This window comes from Pelodiscus sinensis, chromosome 1 (genome assembly GCF_052426305.1).
Source record: "Pelodiscus sinensis isolate ZL-2025 chromosome 1, ASM5242630v1, whole genome shotgun sequence".
Lineage (NCBI taxonomy): Eukaryota > Metazoa > Chordata > Testudines > Trionychidae > Pelodiscus > Pelodiscus sinensis.
The window spans coordinates 360,168,639-360,181,162 of record NC_143052.1 but is presented as its reverse complement, the minus strand read 5'-3'; the positions used below and the strand labels follow the sequence as shown (position 1 = coordinate 360,181,162).

At 49.9% G+C, this 12,524-nt stretch overlaps 1 pseudogene; it reads left to right on the top strand.

Moving 5' to 3' along the window:
- Positions 1-4,459: 4,459 nt before the first annotated feature.
- LOC102462853 (olfactory receptor 52R1-like) lies at positions 4,460-5,486 on the top strand (annotated as a pseudogene).
- Positions 5,487-12,524: the final 7,038 nt, after the last annotated feature.

Sequence of the window (12,524 nt, the reverse complement as noted above, 5' to 3'; positions counted from 1 at the left end):
GTTGTATCAACAGGTGTGTTGTAAGCAAAACTCGTGAAGTCATTCTGCCGCTCTACTCTGCACTAGTTAGGCCTCAGCTGGAGTACTGTGTCCAGTTCTGGGCGCCACATTTCAAGAAAGATGTGGAGAAATTGGAAAGGGTACAGGGAAGAGCGACAAGAATGATTAAAGGTTTAGAGAACATGACCTATGAAGCCAGGCTTCATGAACTGGGCTTGTTTAGTTTGGAAAAAAGAAGATTAAGGGGGGACATGATAGCGGTTTTCAAATATCTAAAAGGGTGTCACAAGGAGGAAGGAGAAAATTTGTTCCTCTTGGTTTCTGAGGACAGGACAAGGAGTAATGGGCTTAAAGTGCAGCAGGGGAGGTTTAGATTGGACATTAGGAAAAAATTCCTAACTGTCAGGGTGGTCAAATATTGGAATAAATTGCCAAGGGAGGTGGTGGAATCTCCCTCTCTGGAGATATTTAAGAACAGGTTAGATAGACATCTGTCAGGGATGGTGTAGACGGAGCTTGGTCCTGCCTTGAGGGCGGGGGGCTGGACTCGATGACCTCTCGAGGTCCCTTCCAGTCCTATGATTCTATGATTCTATGAGTCTTCTGTGACCTCACCCCATCACTCCCTTTAAGGGGCAGTGCAGAGCAGTCACCCCGTCAAAGCTTCTCATCAACAGATGAGGGAAGTGGCATTCCCAGAGAGCATCTCTCCGTACTCACAGTCTGGCTGTAAGGGCACACTGAGCGGGTTCCCAGCCACCTCGAAGGCATCGAGAGCATGCGAATGTGCGGAGGGCAGGGCTGTGCACACGCACAATGGGACATGACTACCTGGGAAGGGGTGTGATGCAAAGGGAGCGAGGCTCATTCCAGAGCATGTGCTAGATATGAGTCAACAGTGTGAAACTGTCGCAAACAGCAAATCTCACTCCGGGATGTATTAGCAGACATGTTCGGAGCAGGACAGAGTTAACTTCTGGCGAGGGAGGTTTAGGTTGGACATTAGGAAAAACTTCCTGCCTGCCAGGGTGGTCAGACACTGGAATAAGTTGCCTGGGGAGGTTGTGGAATCTCCATCCCTGGAGACATTGAAGAGCAGGTTGGACAGACACCTGTCAGGGATGGTGTAGAAGGTGTTTGGTCCTGCCGTGAGGGCAGGGGACTGGACTGGATGACTCTCAAGGTCCCTGCCAGTTCTAGACTCTGTAATTCCTGGGGACTTCCCTTTTCTAGGGGGTTCAAAGTCCTTCAGTGAAAGGGGCTGCCCCGTGTGTTGACAGTCACTGCTCTCTGATCACCTAGCAACAGCCCTGTGCATCTGCAGAAAGTGTTCGTGTCTCCCCGCTGGCATCTTTCTCCACGTCTCTGTCGACTGCCTACCCCTCCCGACGGGGCAATGACATGGGATGAAACCCTAGGGCGACCCAGGCAGAACGCACCCAGGTTCTCTCACTAATCAACTATAATTGTAAAATATAAACAAACGCGGAGCAGCCCAGAGCCCAGGAGTTCTCCTCGCCCTGTGGGACGGTCCATGCCGTGCTGTGGAAACGGCGCAATGGCAGACATGGGCAGAGAGACGGGATTTAGTGTCTCTAGTCTCCAGTCCTTTAGATGTTGGCTCGCCTAGAGGCTGAGCGAACCCCGCTGGGATTGCACTGAGCTATATAATAAACGGTGCCCGGCCCTGTGCCGGCTCTCGGCGCCGGACGCTGCTGCAGATGCTGGGCGGAGAGAGGTGGGGACGTGGCTGCCTGAGGGGGGTTCCAGGGAAGACACGTCCCTCTCAGCACTCACAGGTACCAGCTCTGGCCGAGGCTCCCCTACCCCACAGCCCCAGGGCAATGTAGGCGTGAGGGGATAGAGTCAGCCTGGGGTTCTTTCTGCTCTGCAGAGCCATGAAACACCCCAGGGCCCTTCCCATAGAGGATGAGTTTGCCAAAATGTCCCTTTGCTGGACACACCCTCCCACCATGGCTGATGGCGACACAGGGATCCTTGAGGAGGAGGGGCGTTAGCAGCTGTACAATACATGGCCCCATTCTAAGGCTGTGAGCAGTCGTCTGCTCAGACCCCACTGAGGGAAATCTCCCCCTGCGGTAAGAACGGCGCGAAGCCCTCAGGAGCCAGCGGCGTGTGAATGTACGAAGACCCTCATCTCCTCCTGCATCTCAGGTGCTGGGCTGGGGAGCTGTTACCAGCCTTTACTCTTCTCTCTAATCTTCATTGGAGAGCTCGGCTGCACTGGTGTCCCTGAGACATTCAAAAAGCAATTCAGGGGGAGGCAGACACCCAGGGTGGGAAATTCCCTCTCAAACACTTGGGTGCCCATATCAGCAACTAAAAACCAGGTCTCCTCAGTGAAGGCGTCAGGCAGCCTTAACTGAGGGCGATGCCACAATGGCCAGTCCATTTGTGAATCCCACTCAGCCACGCTCTTTGCTGCAGGAATGTCGGTGGCAAGGAGTTCCGCAGGCCAGAGAGGCAGTGTAAACACTCTTCTTTTCCTTGAACTAATCCCATGAACATTTTCCATTTTCCCCTGTGTCACCTTTTTTTCAAACTCTGTCTTTATTTTTGATAGTTGACATTTAACAGAGAACTTTCCGGAACTTGCCTTTTTGTTTGTGTGTTTGTCGGCTCTGCTTCTGTCTGACTGCAAACATCTGGTTGTGAACCAGCTGTGTGGGTGATCAGTCAGTTCTTACCTCTGGTGATCGGAACGACAGGTTCTACTGTCGATGGTGTTTAACACCCCCTGGACTGCTGATGGACTGCAAAGTGTTTCCTCTCTTTAAGCAAGATGAGAACTATTCCTAGAACATAGCTACTTTTTCTGCAACATTACCAGGTGTCCTTGTTCCCTCTAGAAACTGGACTCAAGTTTTCTAGAATTTCTCTTTTTTGGTAATATACTTGATAATCTTCTCTTTGAGATCGTAATTCTGATCTCTACAATCTCTGTTTTTTCCCTTTTCTCAGGTGCTGTGTATTGCTCCTCTTCCCATTTGATGCTTTCCCTTTGCCACTGAACCAGACTTTTAACAAAAGTTGTTCACTTTCTTGACTGGAATCCTGACTTTTTAGCTCTTTGGTGCCTTCTAATAAACCATCTTGTTAGTCTTGAAAGTGCTACACAGTCCTGTTTTTTGTTTCAGCTAGACTAGACTAACATGGCTACATCTCTATTACTATTCCCAGTTTTCAGTGCCAGTTTTCTGTCTCACTTTCCCCCGCTTTGGGGAATTGGCCCTTTTGAAGCACTAAATGTCTGGAGCTAGTACTGGCTGGGAACTCTTTTCTCCTTGGCCATGGGAATGCGATCAGTTCCATTCTTTAGTTTCCTCTCCTCTGCCATCTTCACCCTAGTTTCTCTCTTCTCTAAACTAAGCAGTCCCAGTCTTTCTGTCTGTCAACAAATAGCGACCTCCCACCATCTCATAGCCTGTCTCCCCCAGAAACCTCATTTCTGTCTGCTCTGTCCTTTGCAGAGACAGGGTGACCAAAGCAAAGCACAGATCTAGAGGAACATAAGCCCCATCTGATCCCTTGTGTATCCCAACACTGCCTCTGTTTTGGTCACTACAGCATATGAGAAGGTGTTTCCATGGTGTTGCTACGAGTGACACCCATTTATTTCCCTAATATCTGTTTCTTGTTGGTGCCTATTAAGGTTTCCCACACAAAGCTGTGTGGGGCTGATTGATGCCTGATGCTCCATCAAAATATATGACGGAGAATTTAATCCGAGGGTTCGGATGGGGGCCCCAAACCCCGACCAAATCAATTCCAGACACCCTTCTTAAGCAACCAGCTTTACTTAGGAATGCATTCCAGGGCAAAAACCTCCAGGATACTCAGGAAAAAGTTTCTGCAAAGTTTCTGCAACTGCCTAAACAAAAGGCAAGGTCTTTTGTACTATCTTACATGGGAATTACCCCTCTTTCACTGACCACTTACACTTGCATGCATACACAGGACATGCCCCTTTGCACCAAATTCCCTCCAATCATCATTTGTCCCCGCACAGTCCCTTTGCAGGCCTTACAACAGGTTCAAACCAGTTTCACCTGTCCCCTCCTTTTGTATACCTGTGTTCAGGCACGTACCTCTTTACAAAGACCAGACTTAACATCCAGGTCACAGCAGAGGTCATACTGACAACAAATTAAGTTTATCCTTCATATGCAATTAGCATTTGTGGGTCCGTTGTTCATAATTAATTTCTCTGCATCATGAAAATGACATTGTTTGTGTGAAGAGCGACCAGTCTGCTTTACCCACGAGAACAGCCTCTAGCAGTGGCTGCCACACCCCATACTAATGCTGTCTGTTCCTCTAGGCTTTCATACTGTGACATCACCTGAGAACCCTGGCACATGCCCAAAGTTGGGAGAAGACACGATACATCCAGCAAAAACTGTTTGGTCCCAGTGTTGGACTCCTTCTCTGCTACTCCATGTCTGACTCCAACAGAACCATCTTCACCAACCCCTCCACCTTCATCCTGCTGGGCATCCCTGGCCTGGAGTGGGCCCATGTCTGGATCTCCATCCCCTTCTGTGCCATGTACGTCATAACCATCTTGGGAAACGTCACCATCCTGTTCATTGTGAAGACGGAGCCGAGCCTCCATGAGCCCATGTACTATTTCCTCTGCATGCTGGCCGTCACCGACCTGGTCCTGTCCACGTCCACCCTGCCCAAAATGCTGAGCCTCTTCTGGTTCAATTCCCGGGAGATCGCATTCAGTGCCTGCCTCACCCAGCTGTACTTTGTTCACTGCTTCTCAGCGATTGAGTCTGGACTTTTCGTGGCCATGGCGTTGGATCGCTACGTGGCCATTTGCCATCCCCTGAGACATTCCACCATCCTGACTAACCCTGTGGTAGCCAAGATTGGCCTGGTTGTTGTGCTACGAGGTGCCATCCTCACACTGCCCTACCCCTTCCTGGCCAGGCAGTGGCCGTATTGCAGAACGAACATCATCCCCTACACACACTGCGAGCACATAGATGTGGTGAAACTGGCCTGCGCTGACATCCGCATCAGTAGCTACTATGGGCTCTTTGTGCTACTCTGTAGGATCGGTCTGGATGTGATTCTAATCACCCTGTCCTACATCCAGATCCTCAGGGCCATCTTCCGCCTCCCCACGAAGGACGCCCGGCTCAAGACTTTTGGGACCTGCAGCTCCCACCTCTGTGTCATCTTAGCCTTTTACATCCCCACTCTCTTCTCCTCCCTCTCGCAGAGATTTGGTCACAATTTGCCCCTCCATTTTCATGTTCTGCTAGCCAACGTGTACCTCCTGGTGCCCCCCATGCTGAACCCCATCATCTACGGGGTGAGGACCAAGCAGATCCGAAAGAGGCTGTTCTGACTCTACTCATAAAGTGAGGAAACTTTTCTGCTGGAGCTCTGGCTCCCAGACTGAGCTCTGAGCAGCACTGGCAGGCGAGAGGGCACTGGGCCCTCTTCCCTGAATCACTGACTGGCCAGTCAAAGATTAATTCCTGTCCTGACCTGACTCTGGTTCTCAGCATGCCATCTGGGAGAATCTGTCTGTGTACGACTCACGGGGTTGCCACATTTCTAATTGTATTCCTCATTGTAATTGGACACCCAAGGACCCACATCCCCACCCAACCCTACCCCAAGGTCCTGCCCCTGCTCCACATCTTGCCTCAAAGCCCCACCCTTGTTACTGACCACACCTCTCCCCCATCAATTTGTGGATAATCCCTGTGATGGGTCGTCCCCAGGGTGCCACCTGGGACTGAGGTACAGCTGAGTCCTCGGTTTCCTACGTCTGGGCTCCCTCGTGCACTGTGATGTGACAAGCTGCAAAGCTCACCTCATGCCATCACAGGGAGGGACCACACCCAGCTGTCTTCATGGATGCTTTGGCCAGCCACTCATGGACCCACAACAGCGATGCTACAGCCAAATACTCCCCGCCCCCCCCCCCCGTGTAAGATCCCACAGTTGCACTGTCCTGCCATGGTGAAAACCCAACCAGTAAGAATGTGTTACCCAGGGCACCGCTTTGACAATGGAAAGTGGACATGAACCAACTCCTGTTCATGAGCTGAGACTGTCCCCCTTGCACTTCAGATAACACACGGGGTGTTAGGTAGTAGAGTTATTCGAGCCAGAAGAGAGCTTTCTGGGGATTGTGGGGATAGCAAACAGATCAAAGTAGCTTAACCATAAAAATAAAACAAAACCACAATCTCAGCCTAAAGTACTCGTCAGGGTTTGAGCTGAGCAGGATCTCACCCAGTTATGTAGCACAAGCAGGTCAGGCTCTTCTGGCAGGTTTCCTTATTTCCTGCCTGGGACCAGCACTTCCTCTCTGAGTTCAATTTGTCCCTCCTCTACTCTCAGGTGTGTTGTCCTAGGGAGAGTGAGGAGCCTTCGTCATGCTACTGCCCTTTTCTATCTGCTTCCAGCTGGCCAGGAGCCCATTTGCTGTGGTCAGGGCCAAGCTGTTCCCATTGTGCTGGGCCGCCTGGGGAGGTTTCTGTTGCCCACAGTTCCTGGGAAGCCCTTGGGCTTGTGTGAATTCCCTCACTAAACCATCATCGTTCCTTGGCCTTCCCGTTGCTGCACCTGACAGGGGCGGGTGGGGGGCTCTCAGCCTCCCCCCATGTTTCAGCAGCACAGACAGAGCCAGACTCCACAAGTGCCCAGGCGGTGCCGGCTCAGGCCCATTCACAGGCTGTTCACGTCCTACAGACGGAGCCTTTCAGAAGGGCCCCTCCCACGGCCCCTTTGATCACAGTCTTGCTGGAAAGGCACAAGTGGGGTGCCACAGAGGTCAGAGAAATGGGCTGAGGGACGCAGGATGAATTTCAATAAGGACAAATGCAAAGTGCTCCACTAGGACGGTGCAGTCAGTCACCCACATACAAAATGGGAAACGGCTGCCCAGGAAGGAGTCCTGCAGGAAGAGATCTAGGGGTCATGTGGATTCCATGGTGGGAAACCCTGGATTTCAAATCGCCCGCGGCCTGGAGCCAGAACTACTTCCTGATGGGCAAACACATGGCAGTTACTGTGGAGTGGGTGAAAGCCGTTTTCTTCAATGTGTTCTTTCTTCAGCATGGAGTGTGGATCGTAACCATCCCAACTGGTTCTTCCTTTAGCAAAGGGTTGGTCTCAATGACCTCCTGAGGTCTCTTCCAACCCAAGGATTCTATCATCCTGTGGATGGCTGAAGCAACACTTTAATTTGTGGGAGAGGGGCACCAAAGAAGGATATGTGGGCAGAAGAAATCACACAGTTGGATGCATGGAACCTGGGGGACTGATGGGTAACTAAGCAACTGAACAGTAACTCATGTGCTACTGACACAACCACTGCCCACAATTGAGAGAGGAAGGAGAAAGGGCAGCTGAGGTGAACCTGTGATTAATTCACTGAACTGAGAACCTCGTGCCATGGGTGGGGGGTGGCTTCAGATAGCTAAACGGGGGAAGACGTGTCTGGGACCACACAAAGCTCAGCTAGCACTTCTGTGTTACGATGGTACCTTGGATTGGAACAGCAGCTACAGGGGGCCCCACAAGCCCTATGGGAATGTGAAGGGGAGGACCCCACTGGGCACCCCGGGATGGGTGAGTGTGGAATGGTGTATATTGGACAATCATTCGGGGAAATCATGGCCTATCCAGAGAAGATATTTGGATGTTCCCCTCCTCACTGGCTGTGGAGGAGCAGACCTAATGGCCGGTTGCAAGGGGTGGACAATTGGGTTTGAGGTACATGGGGGCATGGAGTGTTTGGCTGGGACTGTACAAAGTCCTGCAAGCTGGGAGTCCTGCGTCCCTGACAGTGCACGTGCACCAGCACTCACAGGTCCATGCAGCCATCGGCAGTGTGGGGCACATGTGTGTCTGTGAAGCTTGTTGCTGTGGATAAGTGAACCAGTATCTGCTGCCTGATTCCATACCACGTGGGAACATAGAATGGGACAATACCCCGGTTCCCTGTGCACATTCAGGCTACGTCTAGACTACAAGCTGCTTTCGAATGAGAGCATCTAGATGGCATCCACTTCTTTTGAAAAAGCGAGCTGACCCAGGCAGTCTGGACGCTCTCTTTAGAAAAAGCACGGTTTGCATTCAAGAACACCGTTTTTGAAAGAGCACTTTCGGAAAAAGGCATCTTCCTTGTGAAATGAGGTTTACCGCAGTCAAAAAAACTGCCGCTTTCTTTTGATTTAATTTTGAATGTACGTGGTAGCAGTCTATCCAGGCTCGGCTGGCTGGCCGCCCCCTTCTCTGACCCCTGTGGGAACACCAACCATGGCAGCCCGTTCCCAGCCCTCTGGCAATGACAGTGTGCCCAGGCCAGCTGCCATAAGCCGCAGGTGAAGGTTTTTTGAAAAAAGTGAGCTTTTTTGAAAAAAACCTGTAGTTTAGACATACCCTCAGTGGAGTCATAATATGGACAAAAGCTTGTGCAGCAGCAGCTTGATGCAACTGCCAGGAAATGAGAATCAGAGGGGTAGCCGTGTTAGTCTGAATCTGCATAAACCATGAGGAGTCCTGTGGCACCTTATAGACTAACAGATTTATTGGAGCATAAGCTTTCGTGGGCAAAGCCACACTTCATCAGATGCATGTAGTGGAAATTCCACAGGCAGGTATAAATATGCAGGCACATGAAAAGAAAGTAGTTCCAATCAAGAGGAAGGAGAGAGATAACGAGGTCAATTCAGTGGGCTCAGTTCCTAGCAGGCATCCTTCAGAGGTGACGAGTTGGAATGAAGACAATACGGAGGAACATTTAGGGCCCTTTTAGAGCCTCGCCCACGTGGAGGGAATCCCATTGTTCTCTCTGGATGTAAGTCTGTCCCAAGATGGCTTTTGTCACATAAGCAAGTCACATGTCCATGCACAACTCAGTCCTTTTTAGGCAGCAGCTATGGCTCACATGCTGGTCTCTGTGCTCTCAGCAAAGCTCATCAGATGTGGATTGGTGCCACTCAAGGCCCATTGTCAGTCAAGTGCCGCTACTCACTTGATGAACCCCCCCTTTCCCAATAGGTTGGCTGAGTCTGTTGATGTCTTCTGGAAGCAAACGTTTGAAATTAGCACGTGAGGCCCGTCCTTGACTAGGCAAAGTCATCTTGCATAGATTACACTGATAGGAAAGTTCAAGACATTAAATGTACGTCAAAGAATTTTGTATTACTGTGCTTGCAAAAGGGAAGTAAAAGAACAGTTTTAAATTCGTAGGATTTCAACTTCAAACATTATTCAATCCAAAACAACAACGTCTGCTTTACCCAAAAGACTGATCTCTAACAAAGCAAAGTACAGGCCTGTCTGAAGTCTGGTGCACGGAGCATACAGGCAAGGCTGGGACTCTGAGTGGCAGGAATGTTTTTGCACAATTATGCGCATCCTGCATAGTACAGCACAATCATGCCAAGAAAACTGGGAGTAAACTGGTACATTTCATTTCTGATGAGCAAAAAGCAGAGGCAGCCATAGGACTGTTAACTAAGCACATCGTTTTACAACTTCCTGAGTAGCAGGATGTACCCCAAATAAGGGTATAATAGGGATCCTACACAATATGCAATTAATTGGTAAATATTGTTAGAACGACCAAGTCTTGCTTTGCTATAAAATGGGCTTAGTAAGAAGAATTGATGGGAGGTTGTGAGCCGGATAGACCCACATTGTAACTAGAGATAATGGACCCTTCACTCCGGCTACCGCAATGCATGGGGTCCCGAAGTGTGGGAGTCAAAGGGACCACGAACCTCTTGCTTGGTACTGTAGGTGGCATACAGGTGAAGTATAAGTGAACTAGGCTCAATTAGGTGATTATAATAAATCTTTTGTTAATTGCTTTTGTATTGTTTTGTGTTATGCTAATTATTATTTTCAAAAATTTAAAAGGTTTAAATTGTATAGTAACTGTTTTTAAGGCCTGTAAAACTTATAGGACTCTATTAACTGCTTAAAGGCTTTCAATAAATAAGAAAGTGGTTAAGTCTTTCTGGAGTGTCCTGGTTTCCCTCGGATCTAAAATAAATTGAACCACACAACAGTGCGTTGGATGGGACAATACCCCGGTTTTCTGTGCACATTCAATGGAGTCATGATAGGAACCAAACTACACGAAACCTGCCAGGGAAGCTTGATGCAACTGCCAAGCACTGGACGCATAGAGCAAGGGGTTGGGTGGTGTTGGAGGAGGGCCTCAGCGCAGTGGTTGGGGGTGCTAGTTCCCAGCTTCACCTTCAGAGGATGGCTCAGGCTCCCTCTTGACCTTTTTCCTCTTCATCCCCCACAGTGATGGGGAGACGTGGTTATGGCGGGGAAGTCAGGTCTCGGGGGCTCTACGTGCCAGGCTCATACCCGTTCCATGTGTGACCTTGGCCAACTCATGTCTTCCCTTGCCTCTGACTGCCGATCCAAAGAGGATGGATTCACAGTGGCTTCCATTGCTAGGTGGTTTGATGGCCCTTCAGGGAAAGGTGCTGCCCAGTATGAAGCTACTTACTGATGGGAGTCACTGACCTTTGATACACAGGTGTCTGCAGTATGTTAGAGCATCAGAACAGAAAACTGGGTTAGATGGACCAACCAAAGGTCCCCTCACCACACAGTGGCCAGTGCCCAAAGGAGGAGAACAGGGAATGCATCTTCCAGTGAGCAGCTTGAACAAAGCCAGGAATCATCAAGTGACCAAAAGGGGTTTGTGTTTCCCTTGTCTTCTCTTTCCGTAGCAATCTCTGTCTACTGTCTGCCCATCCCTCCTGGGCATGTCCAGTCTATCGGCCCCTATGGGACCTGGGCATTGTCCCCAGGCATCTTAATAATCAACCAGTATTTTTAAATATATAAAAATACACAAAACACCAATTCCTCTGTGACTCATGCCTAGAGCCAAAGAGTCTGCATTGTACTCTGGGAAAAGCTCTGGATTATTGTGTGTATTGAGACGGTCACGTACTCACTAGAGTCTCAGAAAACCCCACGAGGGATGCACCAAACTATATAATAAACAATGAACTCAGTTGTGCTGGCTCTCGACATGAGACGCTGCTGCAGACGCTGGGCTGAGAGAGGTGCGGGACGTGGCTGCCTGAGGGGGGTTCCCAGGGAAGACACGTCCCTCTCAGCACTCACAGGTACCAGCTCTAGCTGAGGAGCTCCCCTGCCCCACAGCCCCAGGACAACAGATGGAATGATGGGACACAGAGGGGTTTTTTTCTGCTCTGCCCAGCCATTGAATATCCCAGAGACCTTGCCACCAGGGTGAGTTTGCTCCAGTTTCATGAGCCAAAATGTCCCTCTGTTCTCTGCTCCCCACCTACGCCAGTGGCGCAGGGAGTACTTCAGGACATCAAGTGTTACTAGCTGTACAAGAGAAGGCCAAATTCTGAGGCCATGGCCTGTACTTTACTCAGACCCCATTTACTGCAAACTTCCCTTGGAGCAAGACCTACGTAAAGTCCTCAGGAGCCAGGGGATAGAAATGGTGTCCCTGGCCTCTGTTTGTCAGAGGCTGGAGAAGGACGGCAGGAGACAAATCGCTTGATCATTGTCTTCGGTCCACCCCATCTGGGGCACCTGGTGCTGGCCACTGTTGGCAGACAGGCTACTGGGCTAGATGGACCTTTGGTCTGACCCAGTACGGCCGTTCTTATGTAGGTATGTGTTAATGCAAGAGCCACTGTCCCTTCCTCCTCTATCGCAGGGCTCTCGCTGTTCCTGGAGGGGCTGTGACGTGACTCGTACGTGGTAGGAACAGAGGAATGCCAGGGATCCCACTGGAACACTGATGGGAACTTTTCAGCAAGGGGAAGGCATTTTCTCTCCTAGCTCCACATGAGAAGGAAGCTGAACTGTTGAGAGTGAACCATTAAAAACCCTTTTGGCCGGACGTAGACTCCCAGTGGGGGAGATGTCGGTCCAAACGGTCGCACTTTGGCAAACTGATAAGGAACTGAAAAAGGTGCTTTCTAGTTGTCAGACCCCTTCAGTAAAGGAATCTTTCAAAAAAGCCTCTTTCAAAAAAGAGCATCTAGAAAGCAAGAAAACTTTTCGAATAAACAGGCTCGATTTTTCGAGAGTCTAGACACTCTGCCATCCCCTGAGACATTTCGAAAAAGCGCTGTTTTCATGCACTAGTGCCTTTTTTTGAACAATGGCTTTTGAAAAAAGGTGTTATACCACTGTCGACAAAACTGCCATGGTCTTTCGATTTATTGTCAACAGAATGTGGCAGTAGTCTAGACACAGGTACACTGTTTTTGAAAAAACCCTGTAGTCTAGACACACCCTGTTTGACTATTTGAATGTGCTTGGGTCCATTCTTTGATTGGACATCTCTTCCACATGCCAACTTTTTTGACTCTTCTCTAAAATAAACAGTCCCAGAGTTTTCAGTCTGGCTCACTAGGGCAGCCTGCCCCATTGCCACAGCGGGTCTCAGGAATCCTATTTCCCCTTGCTCTGCCCTTCCCAGAGACGCCTGTCTGCTGCCACTTTGC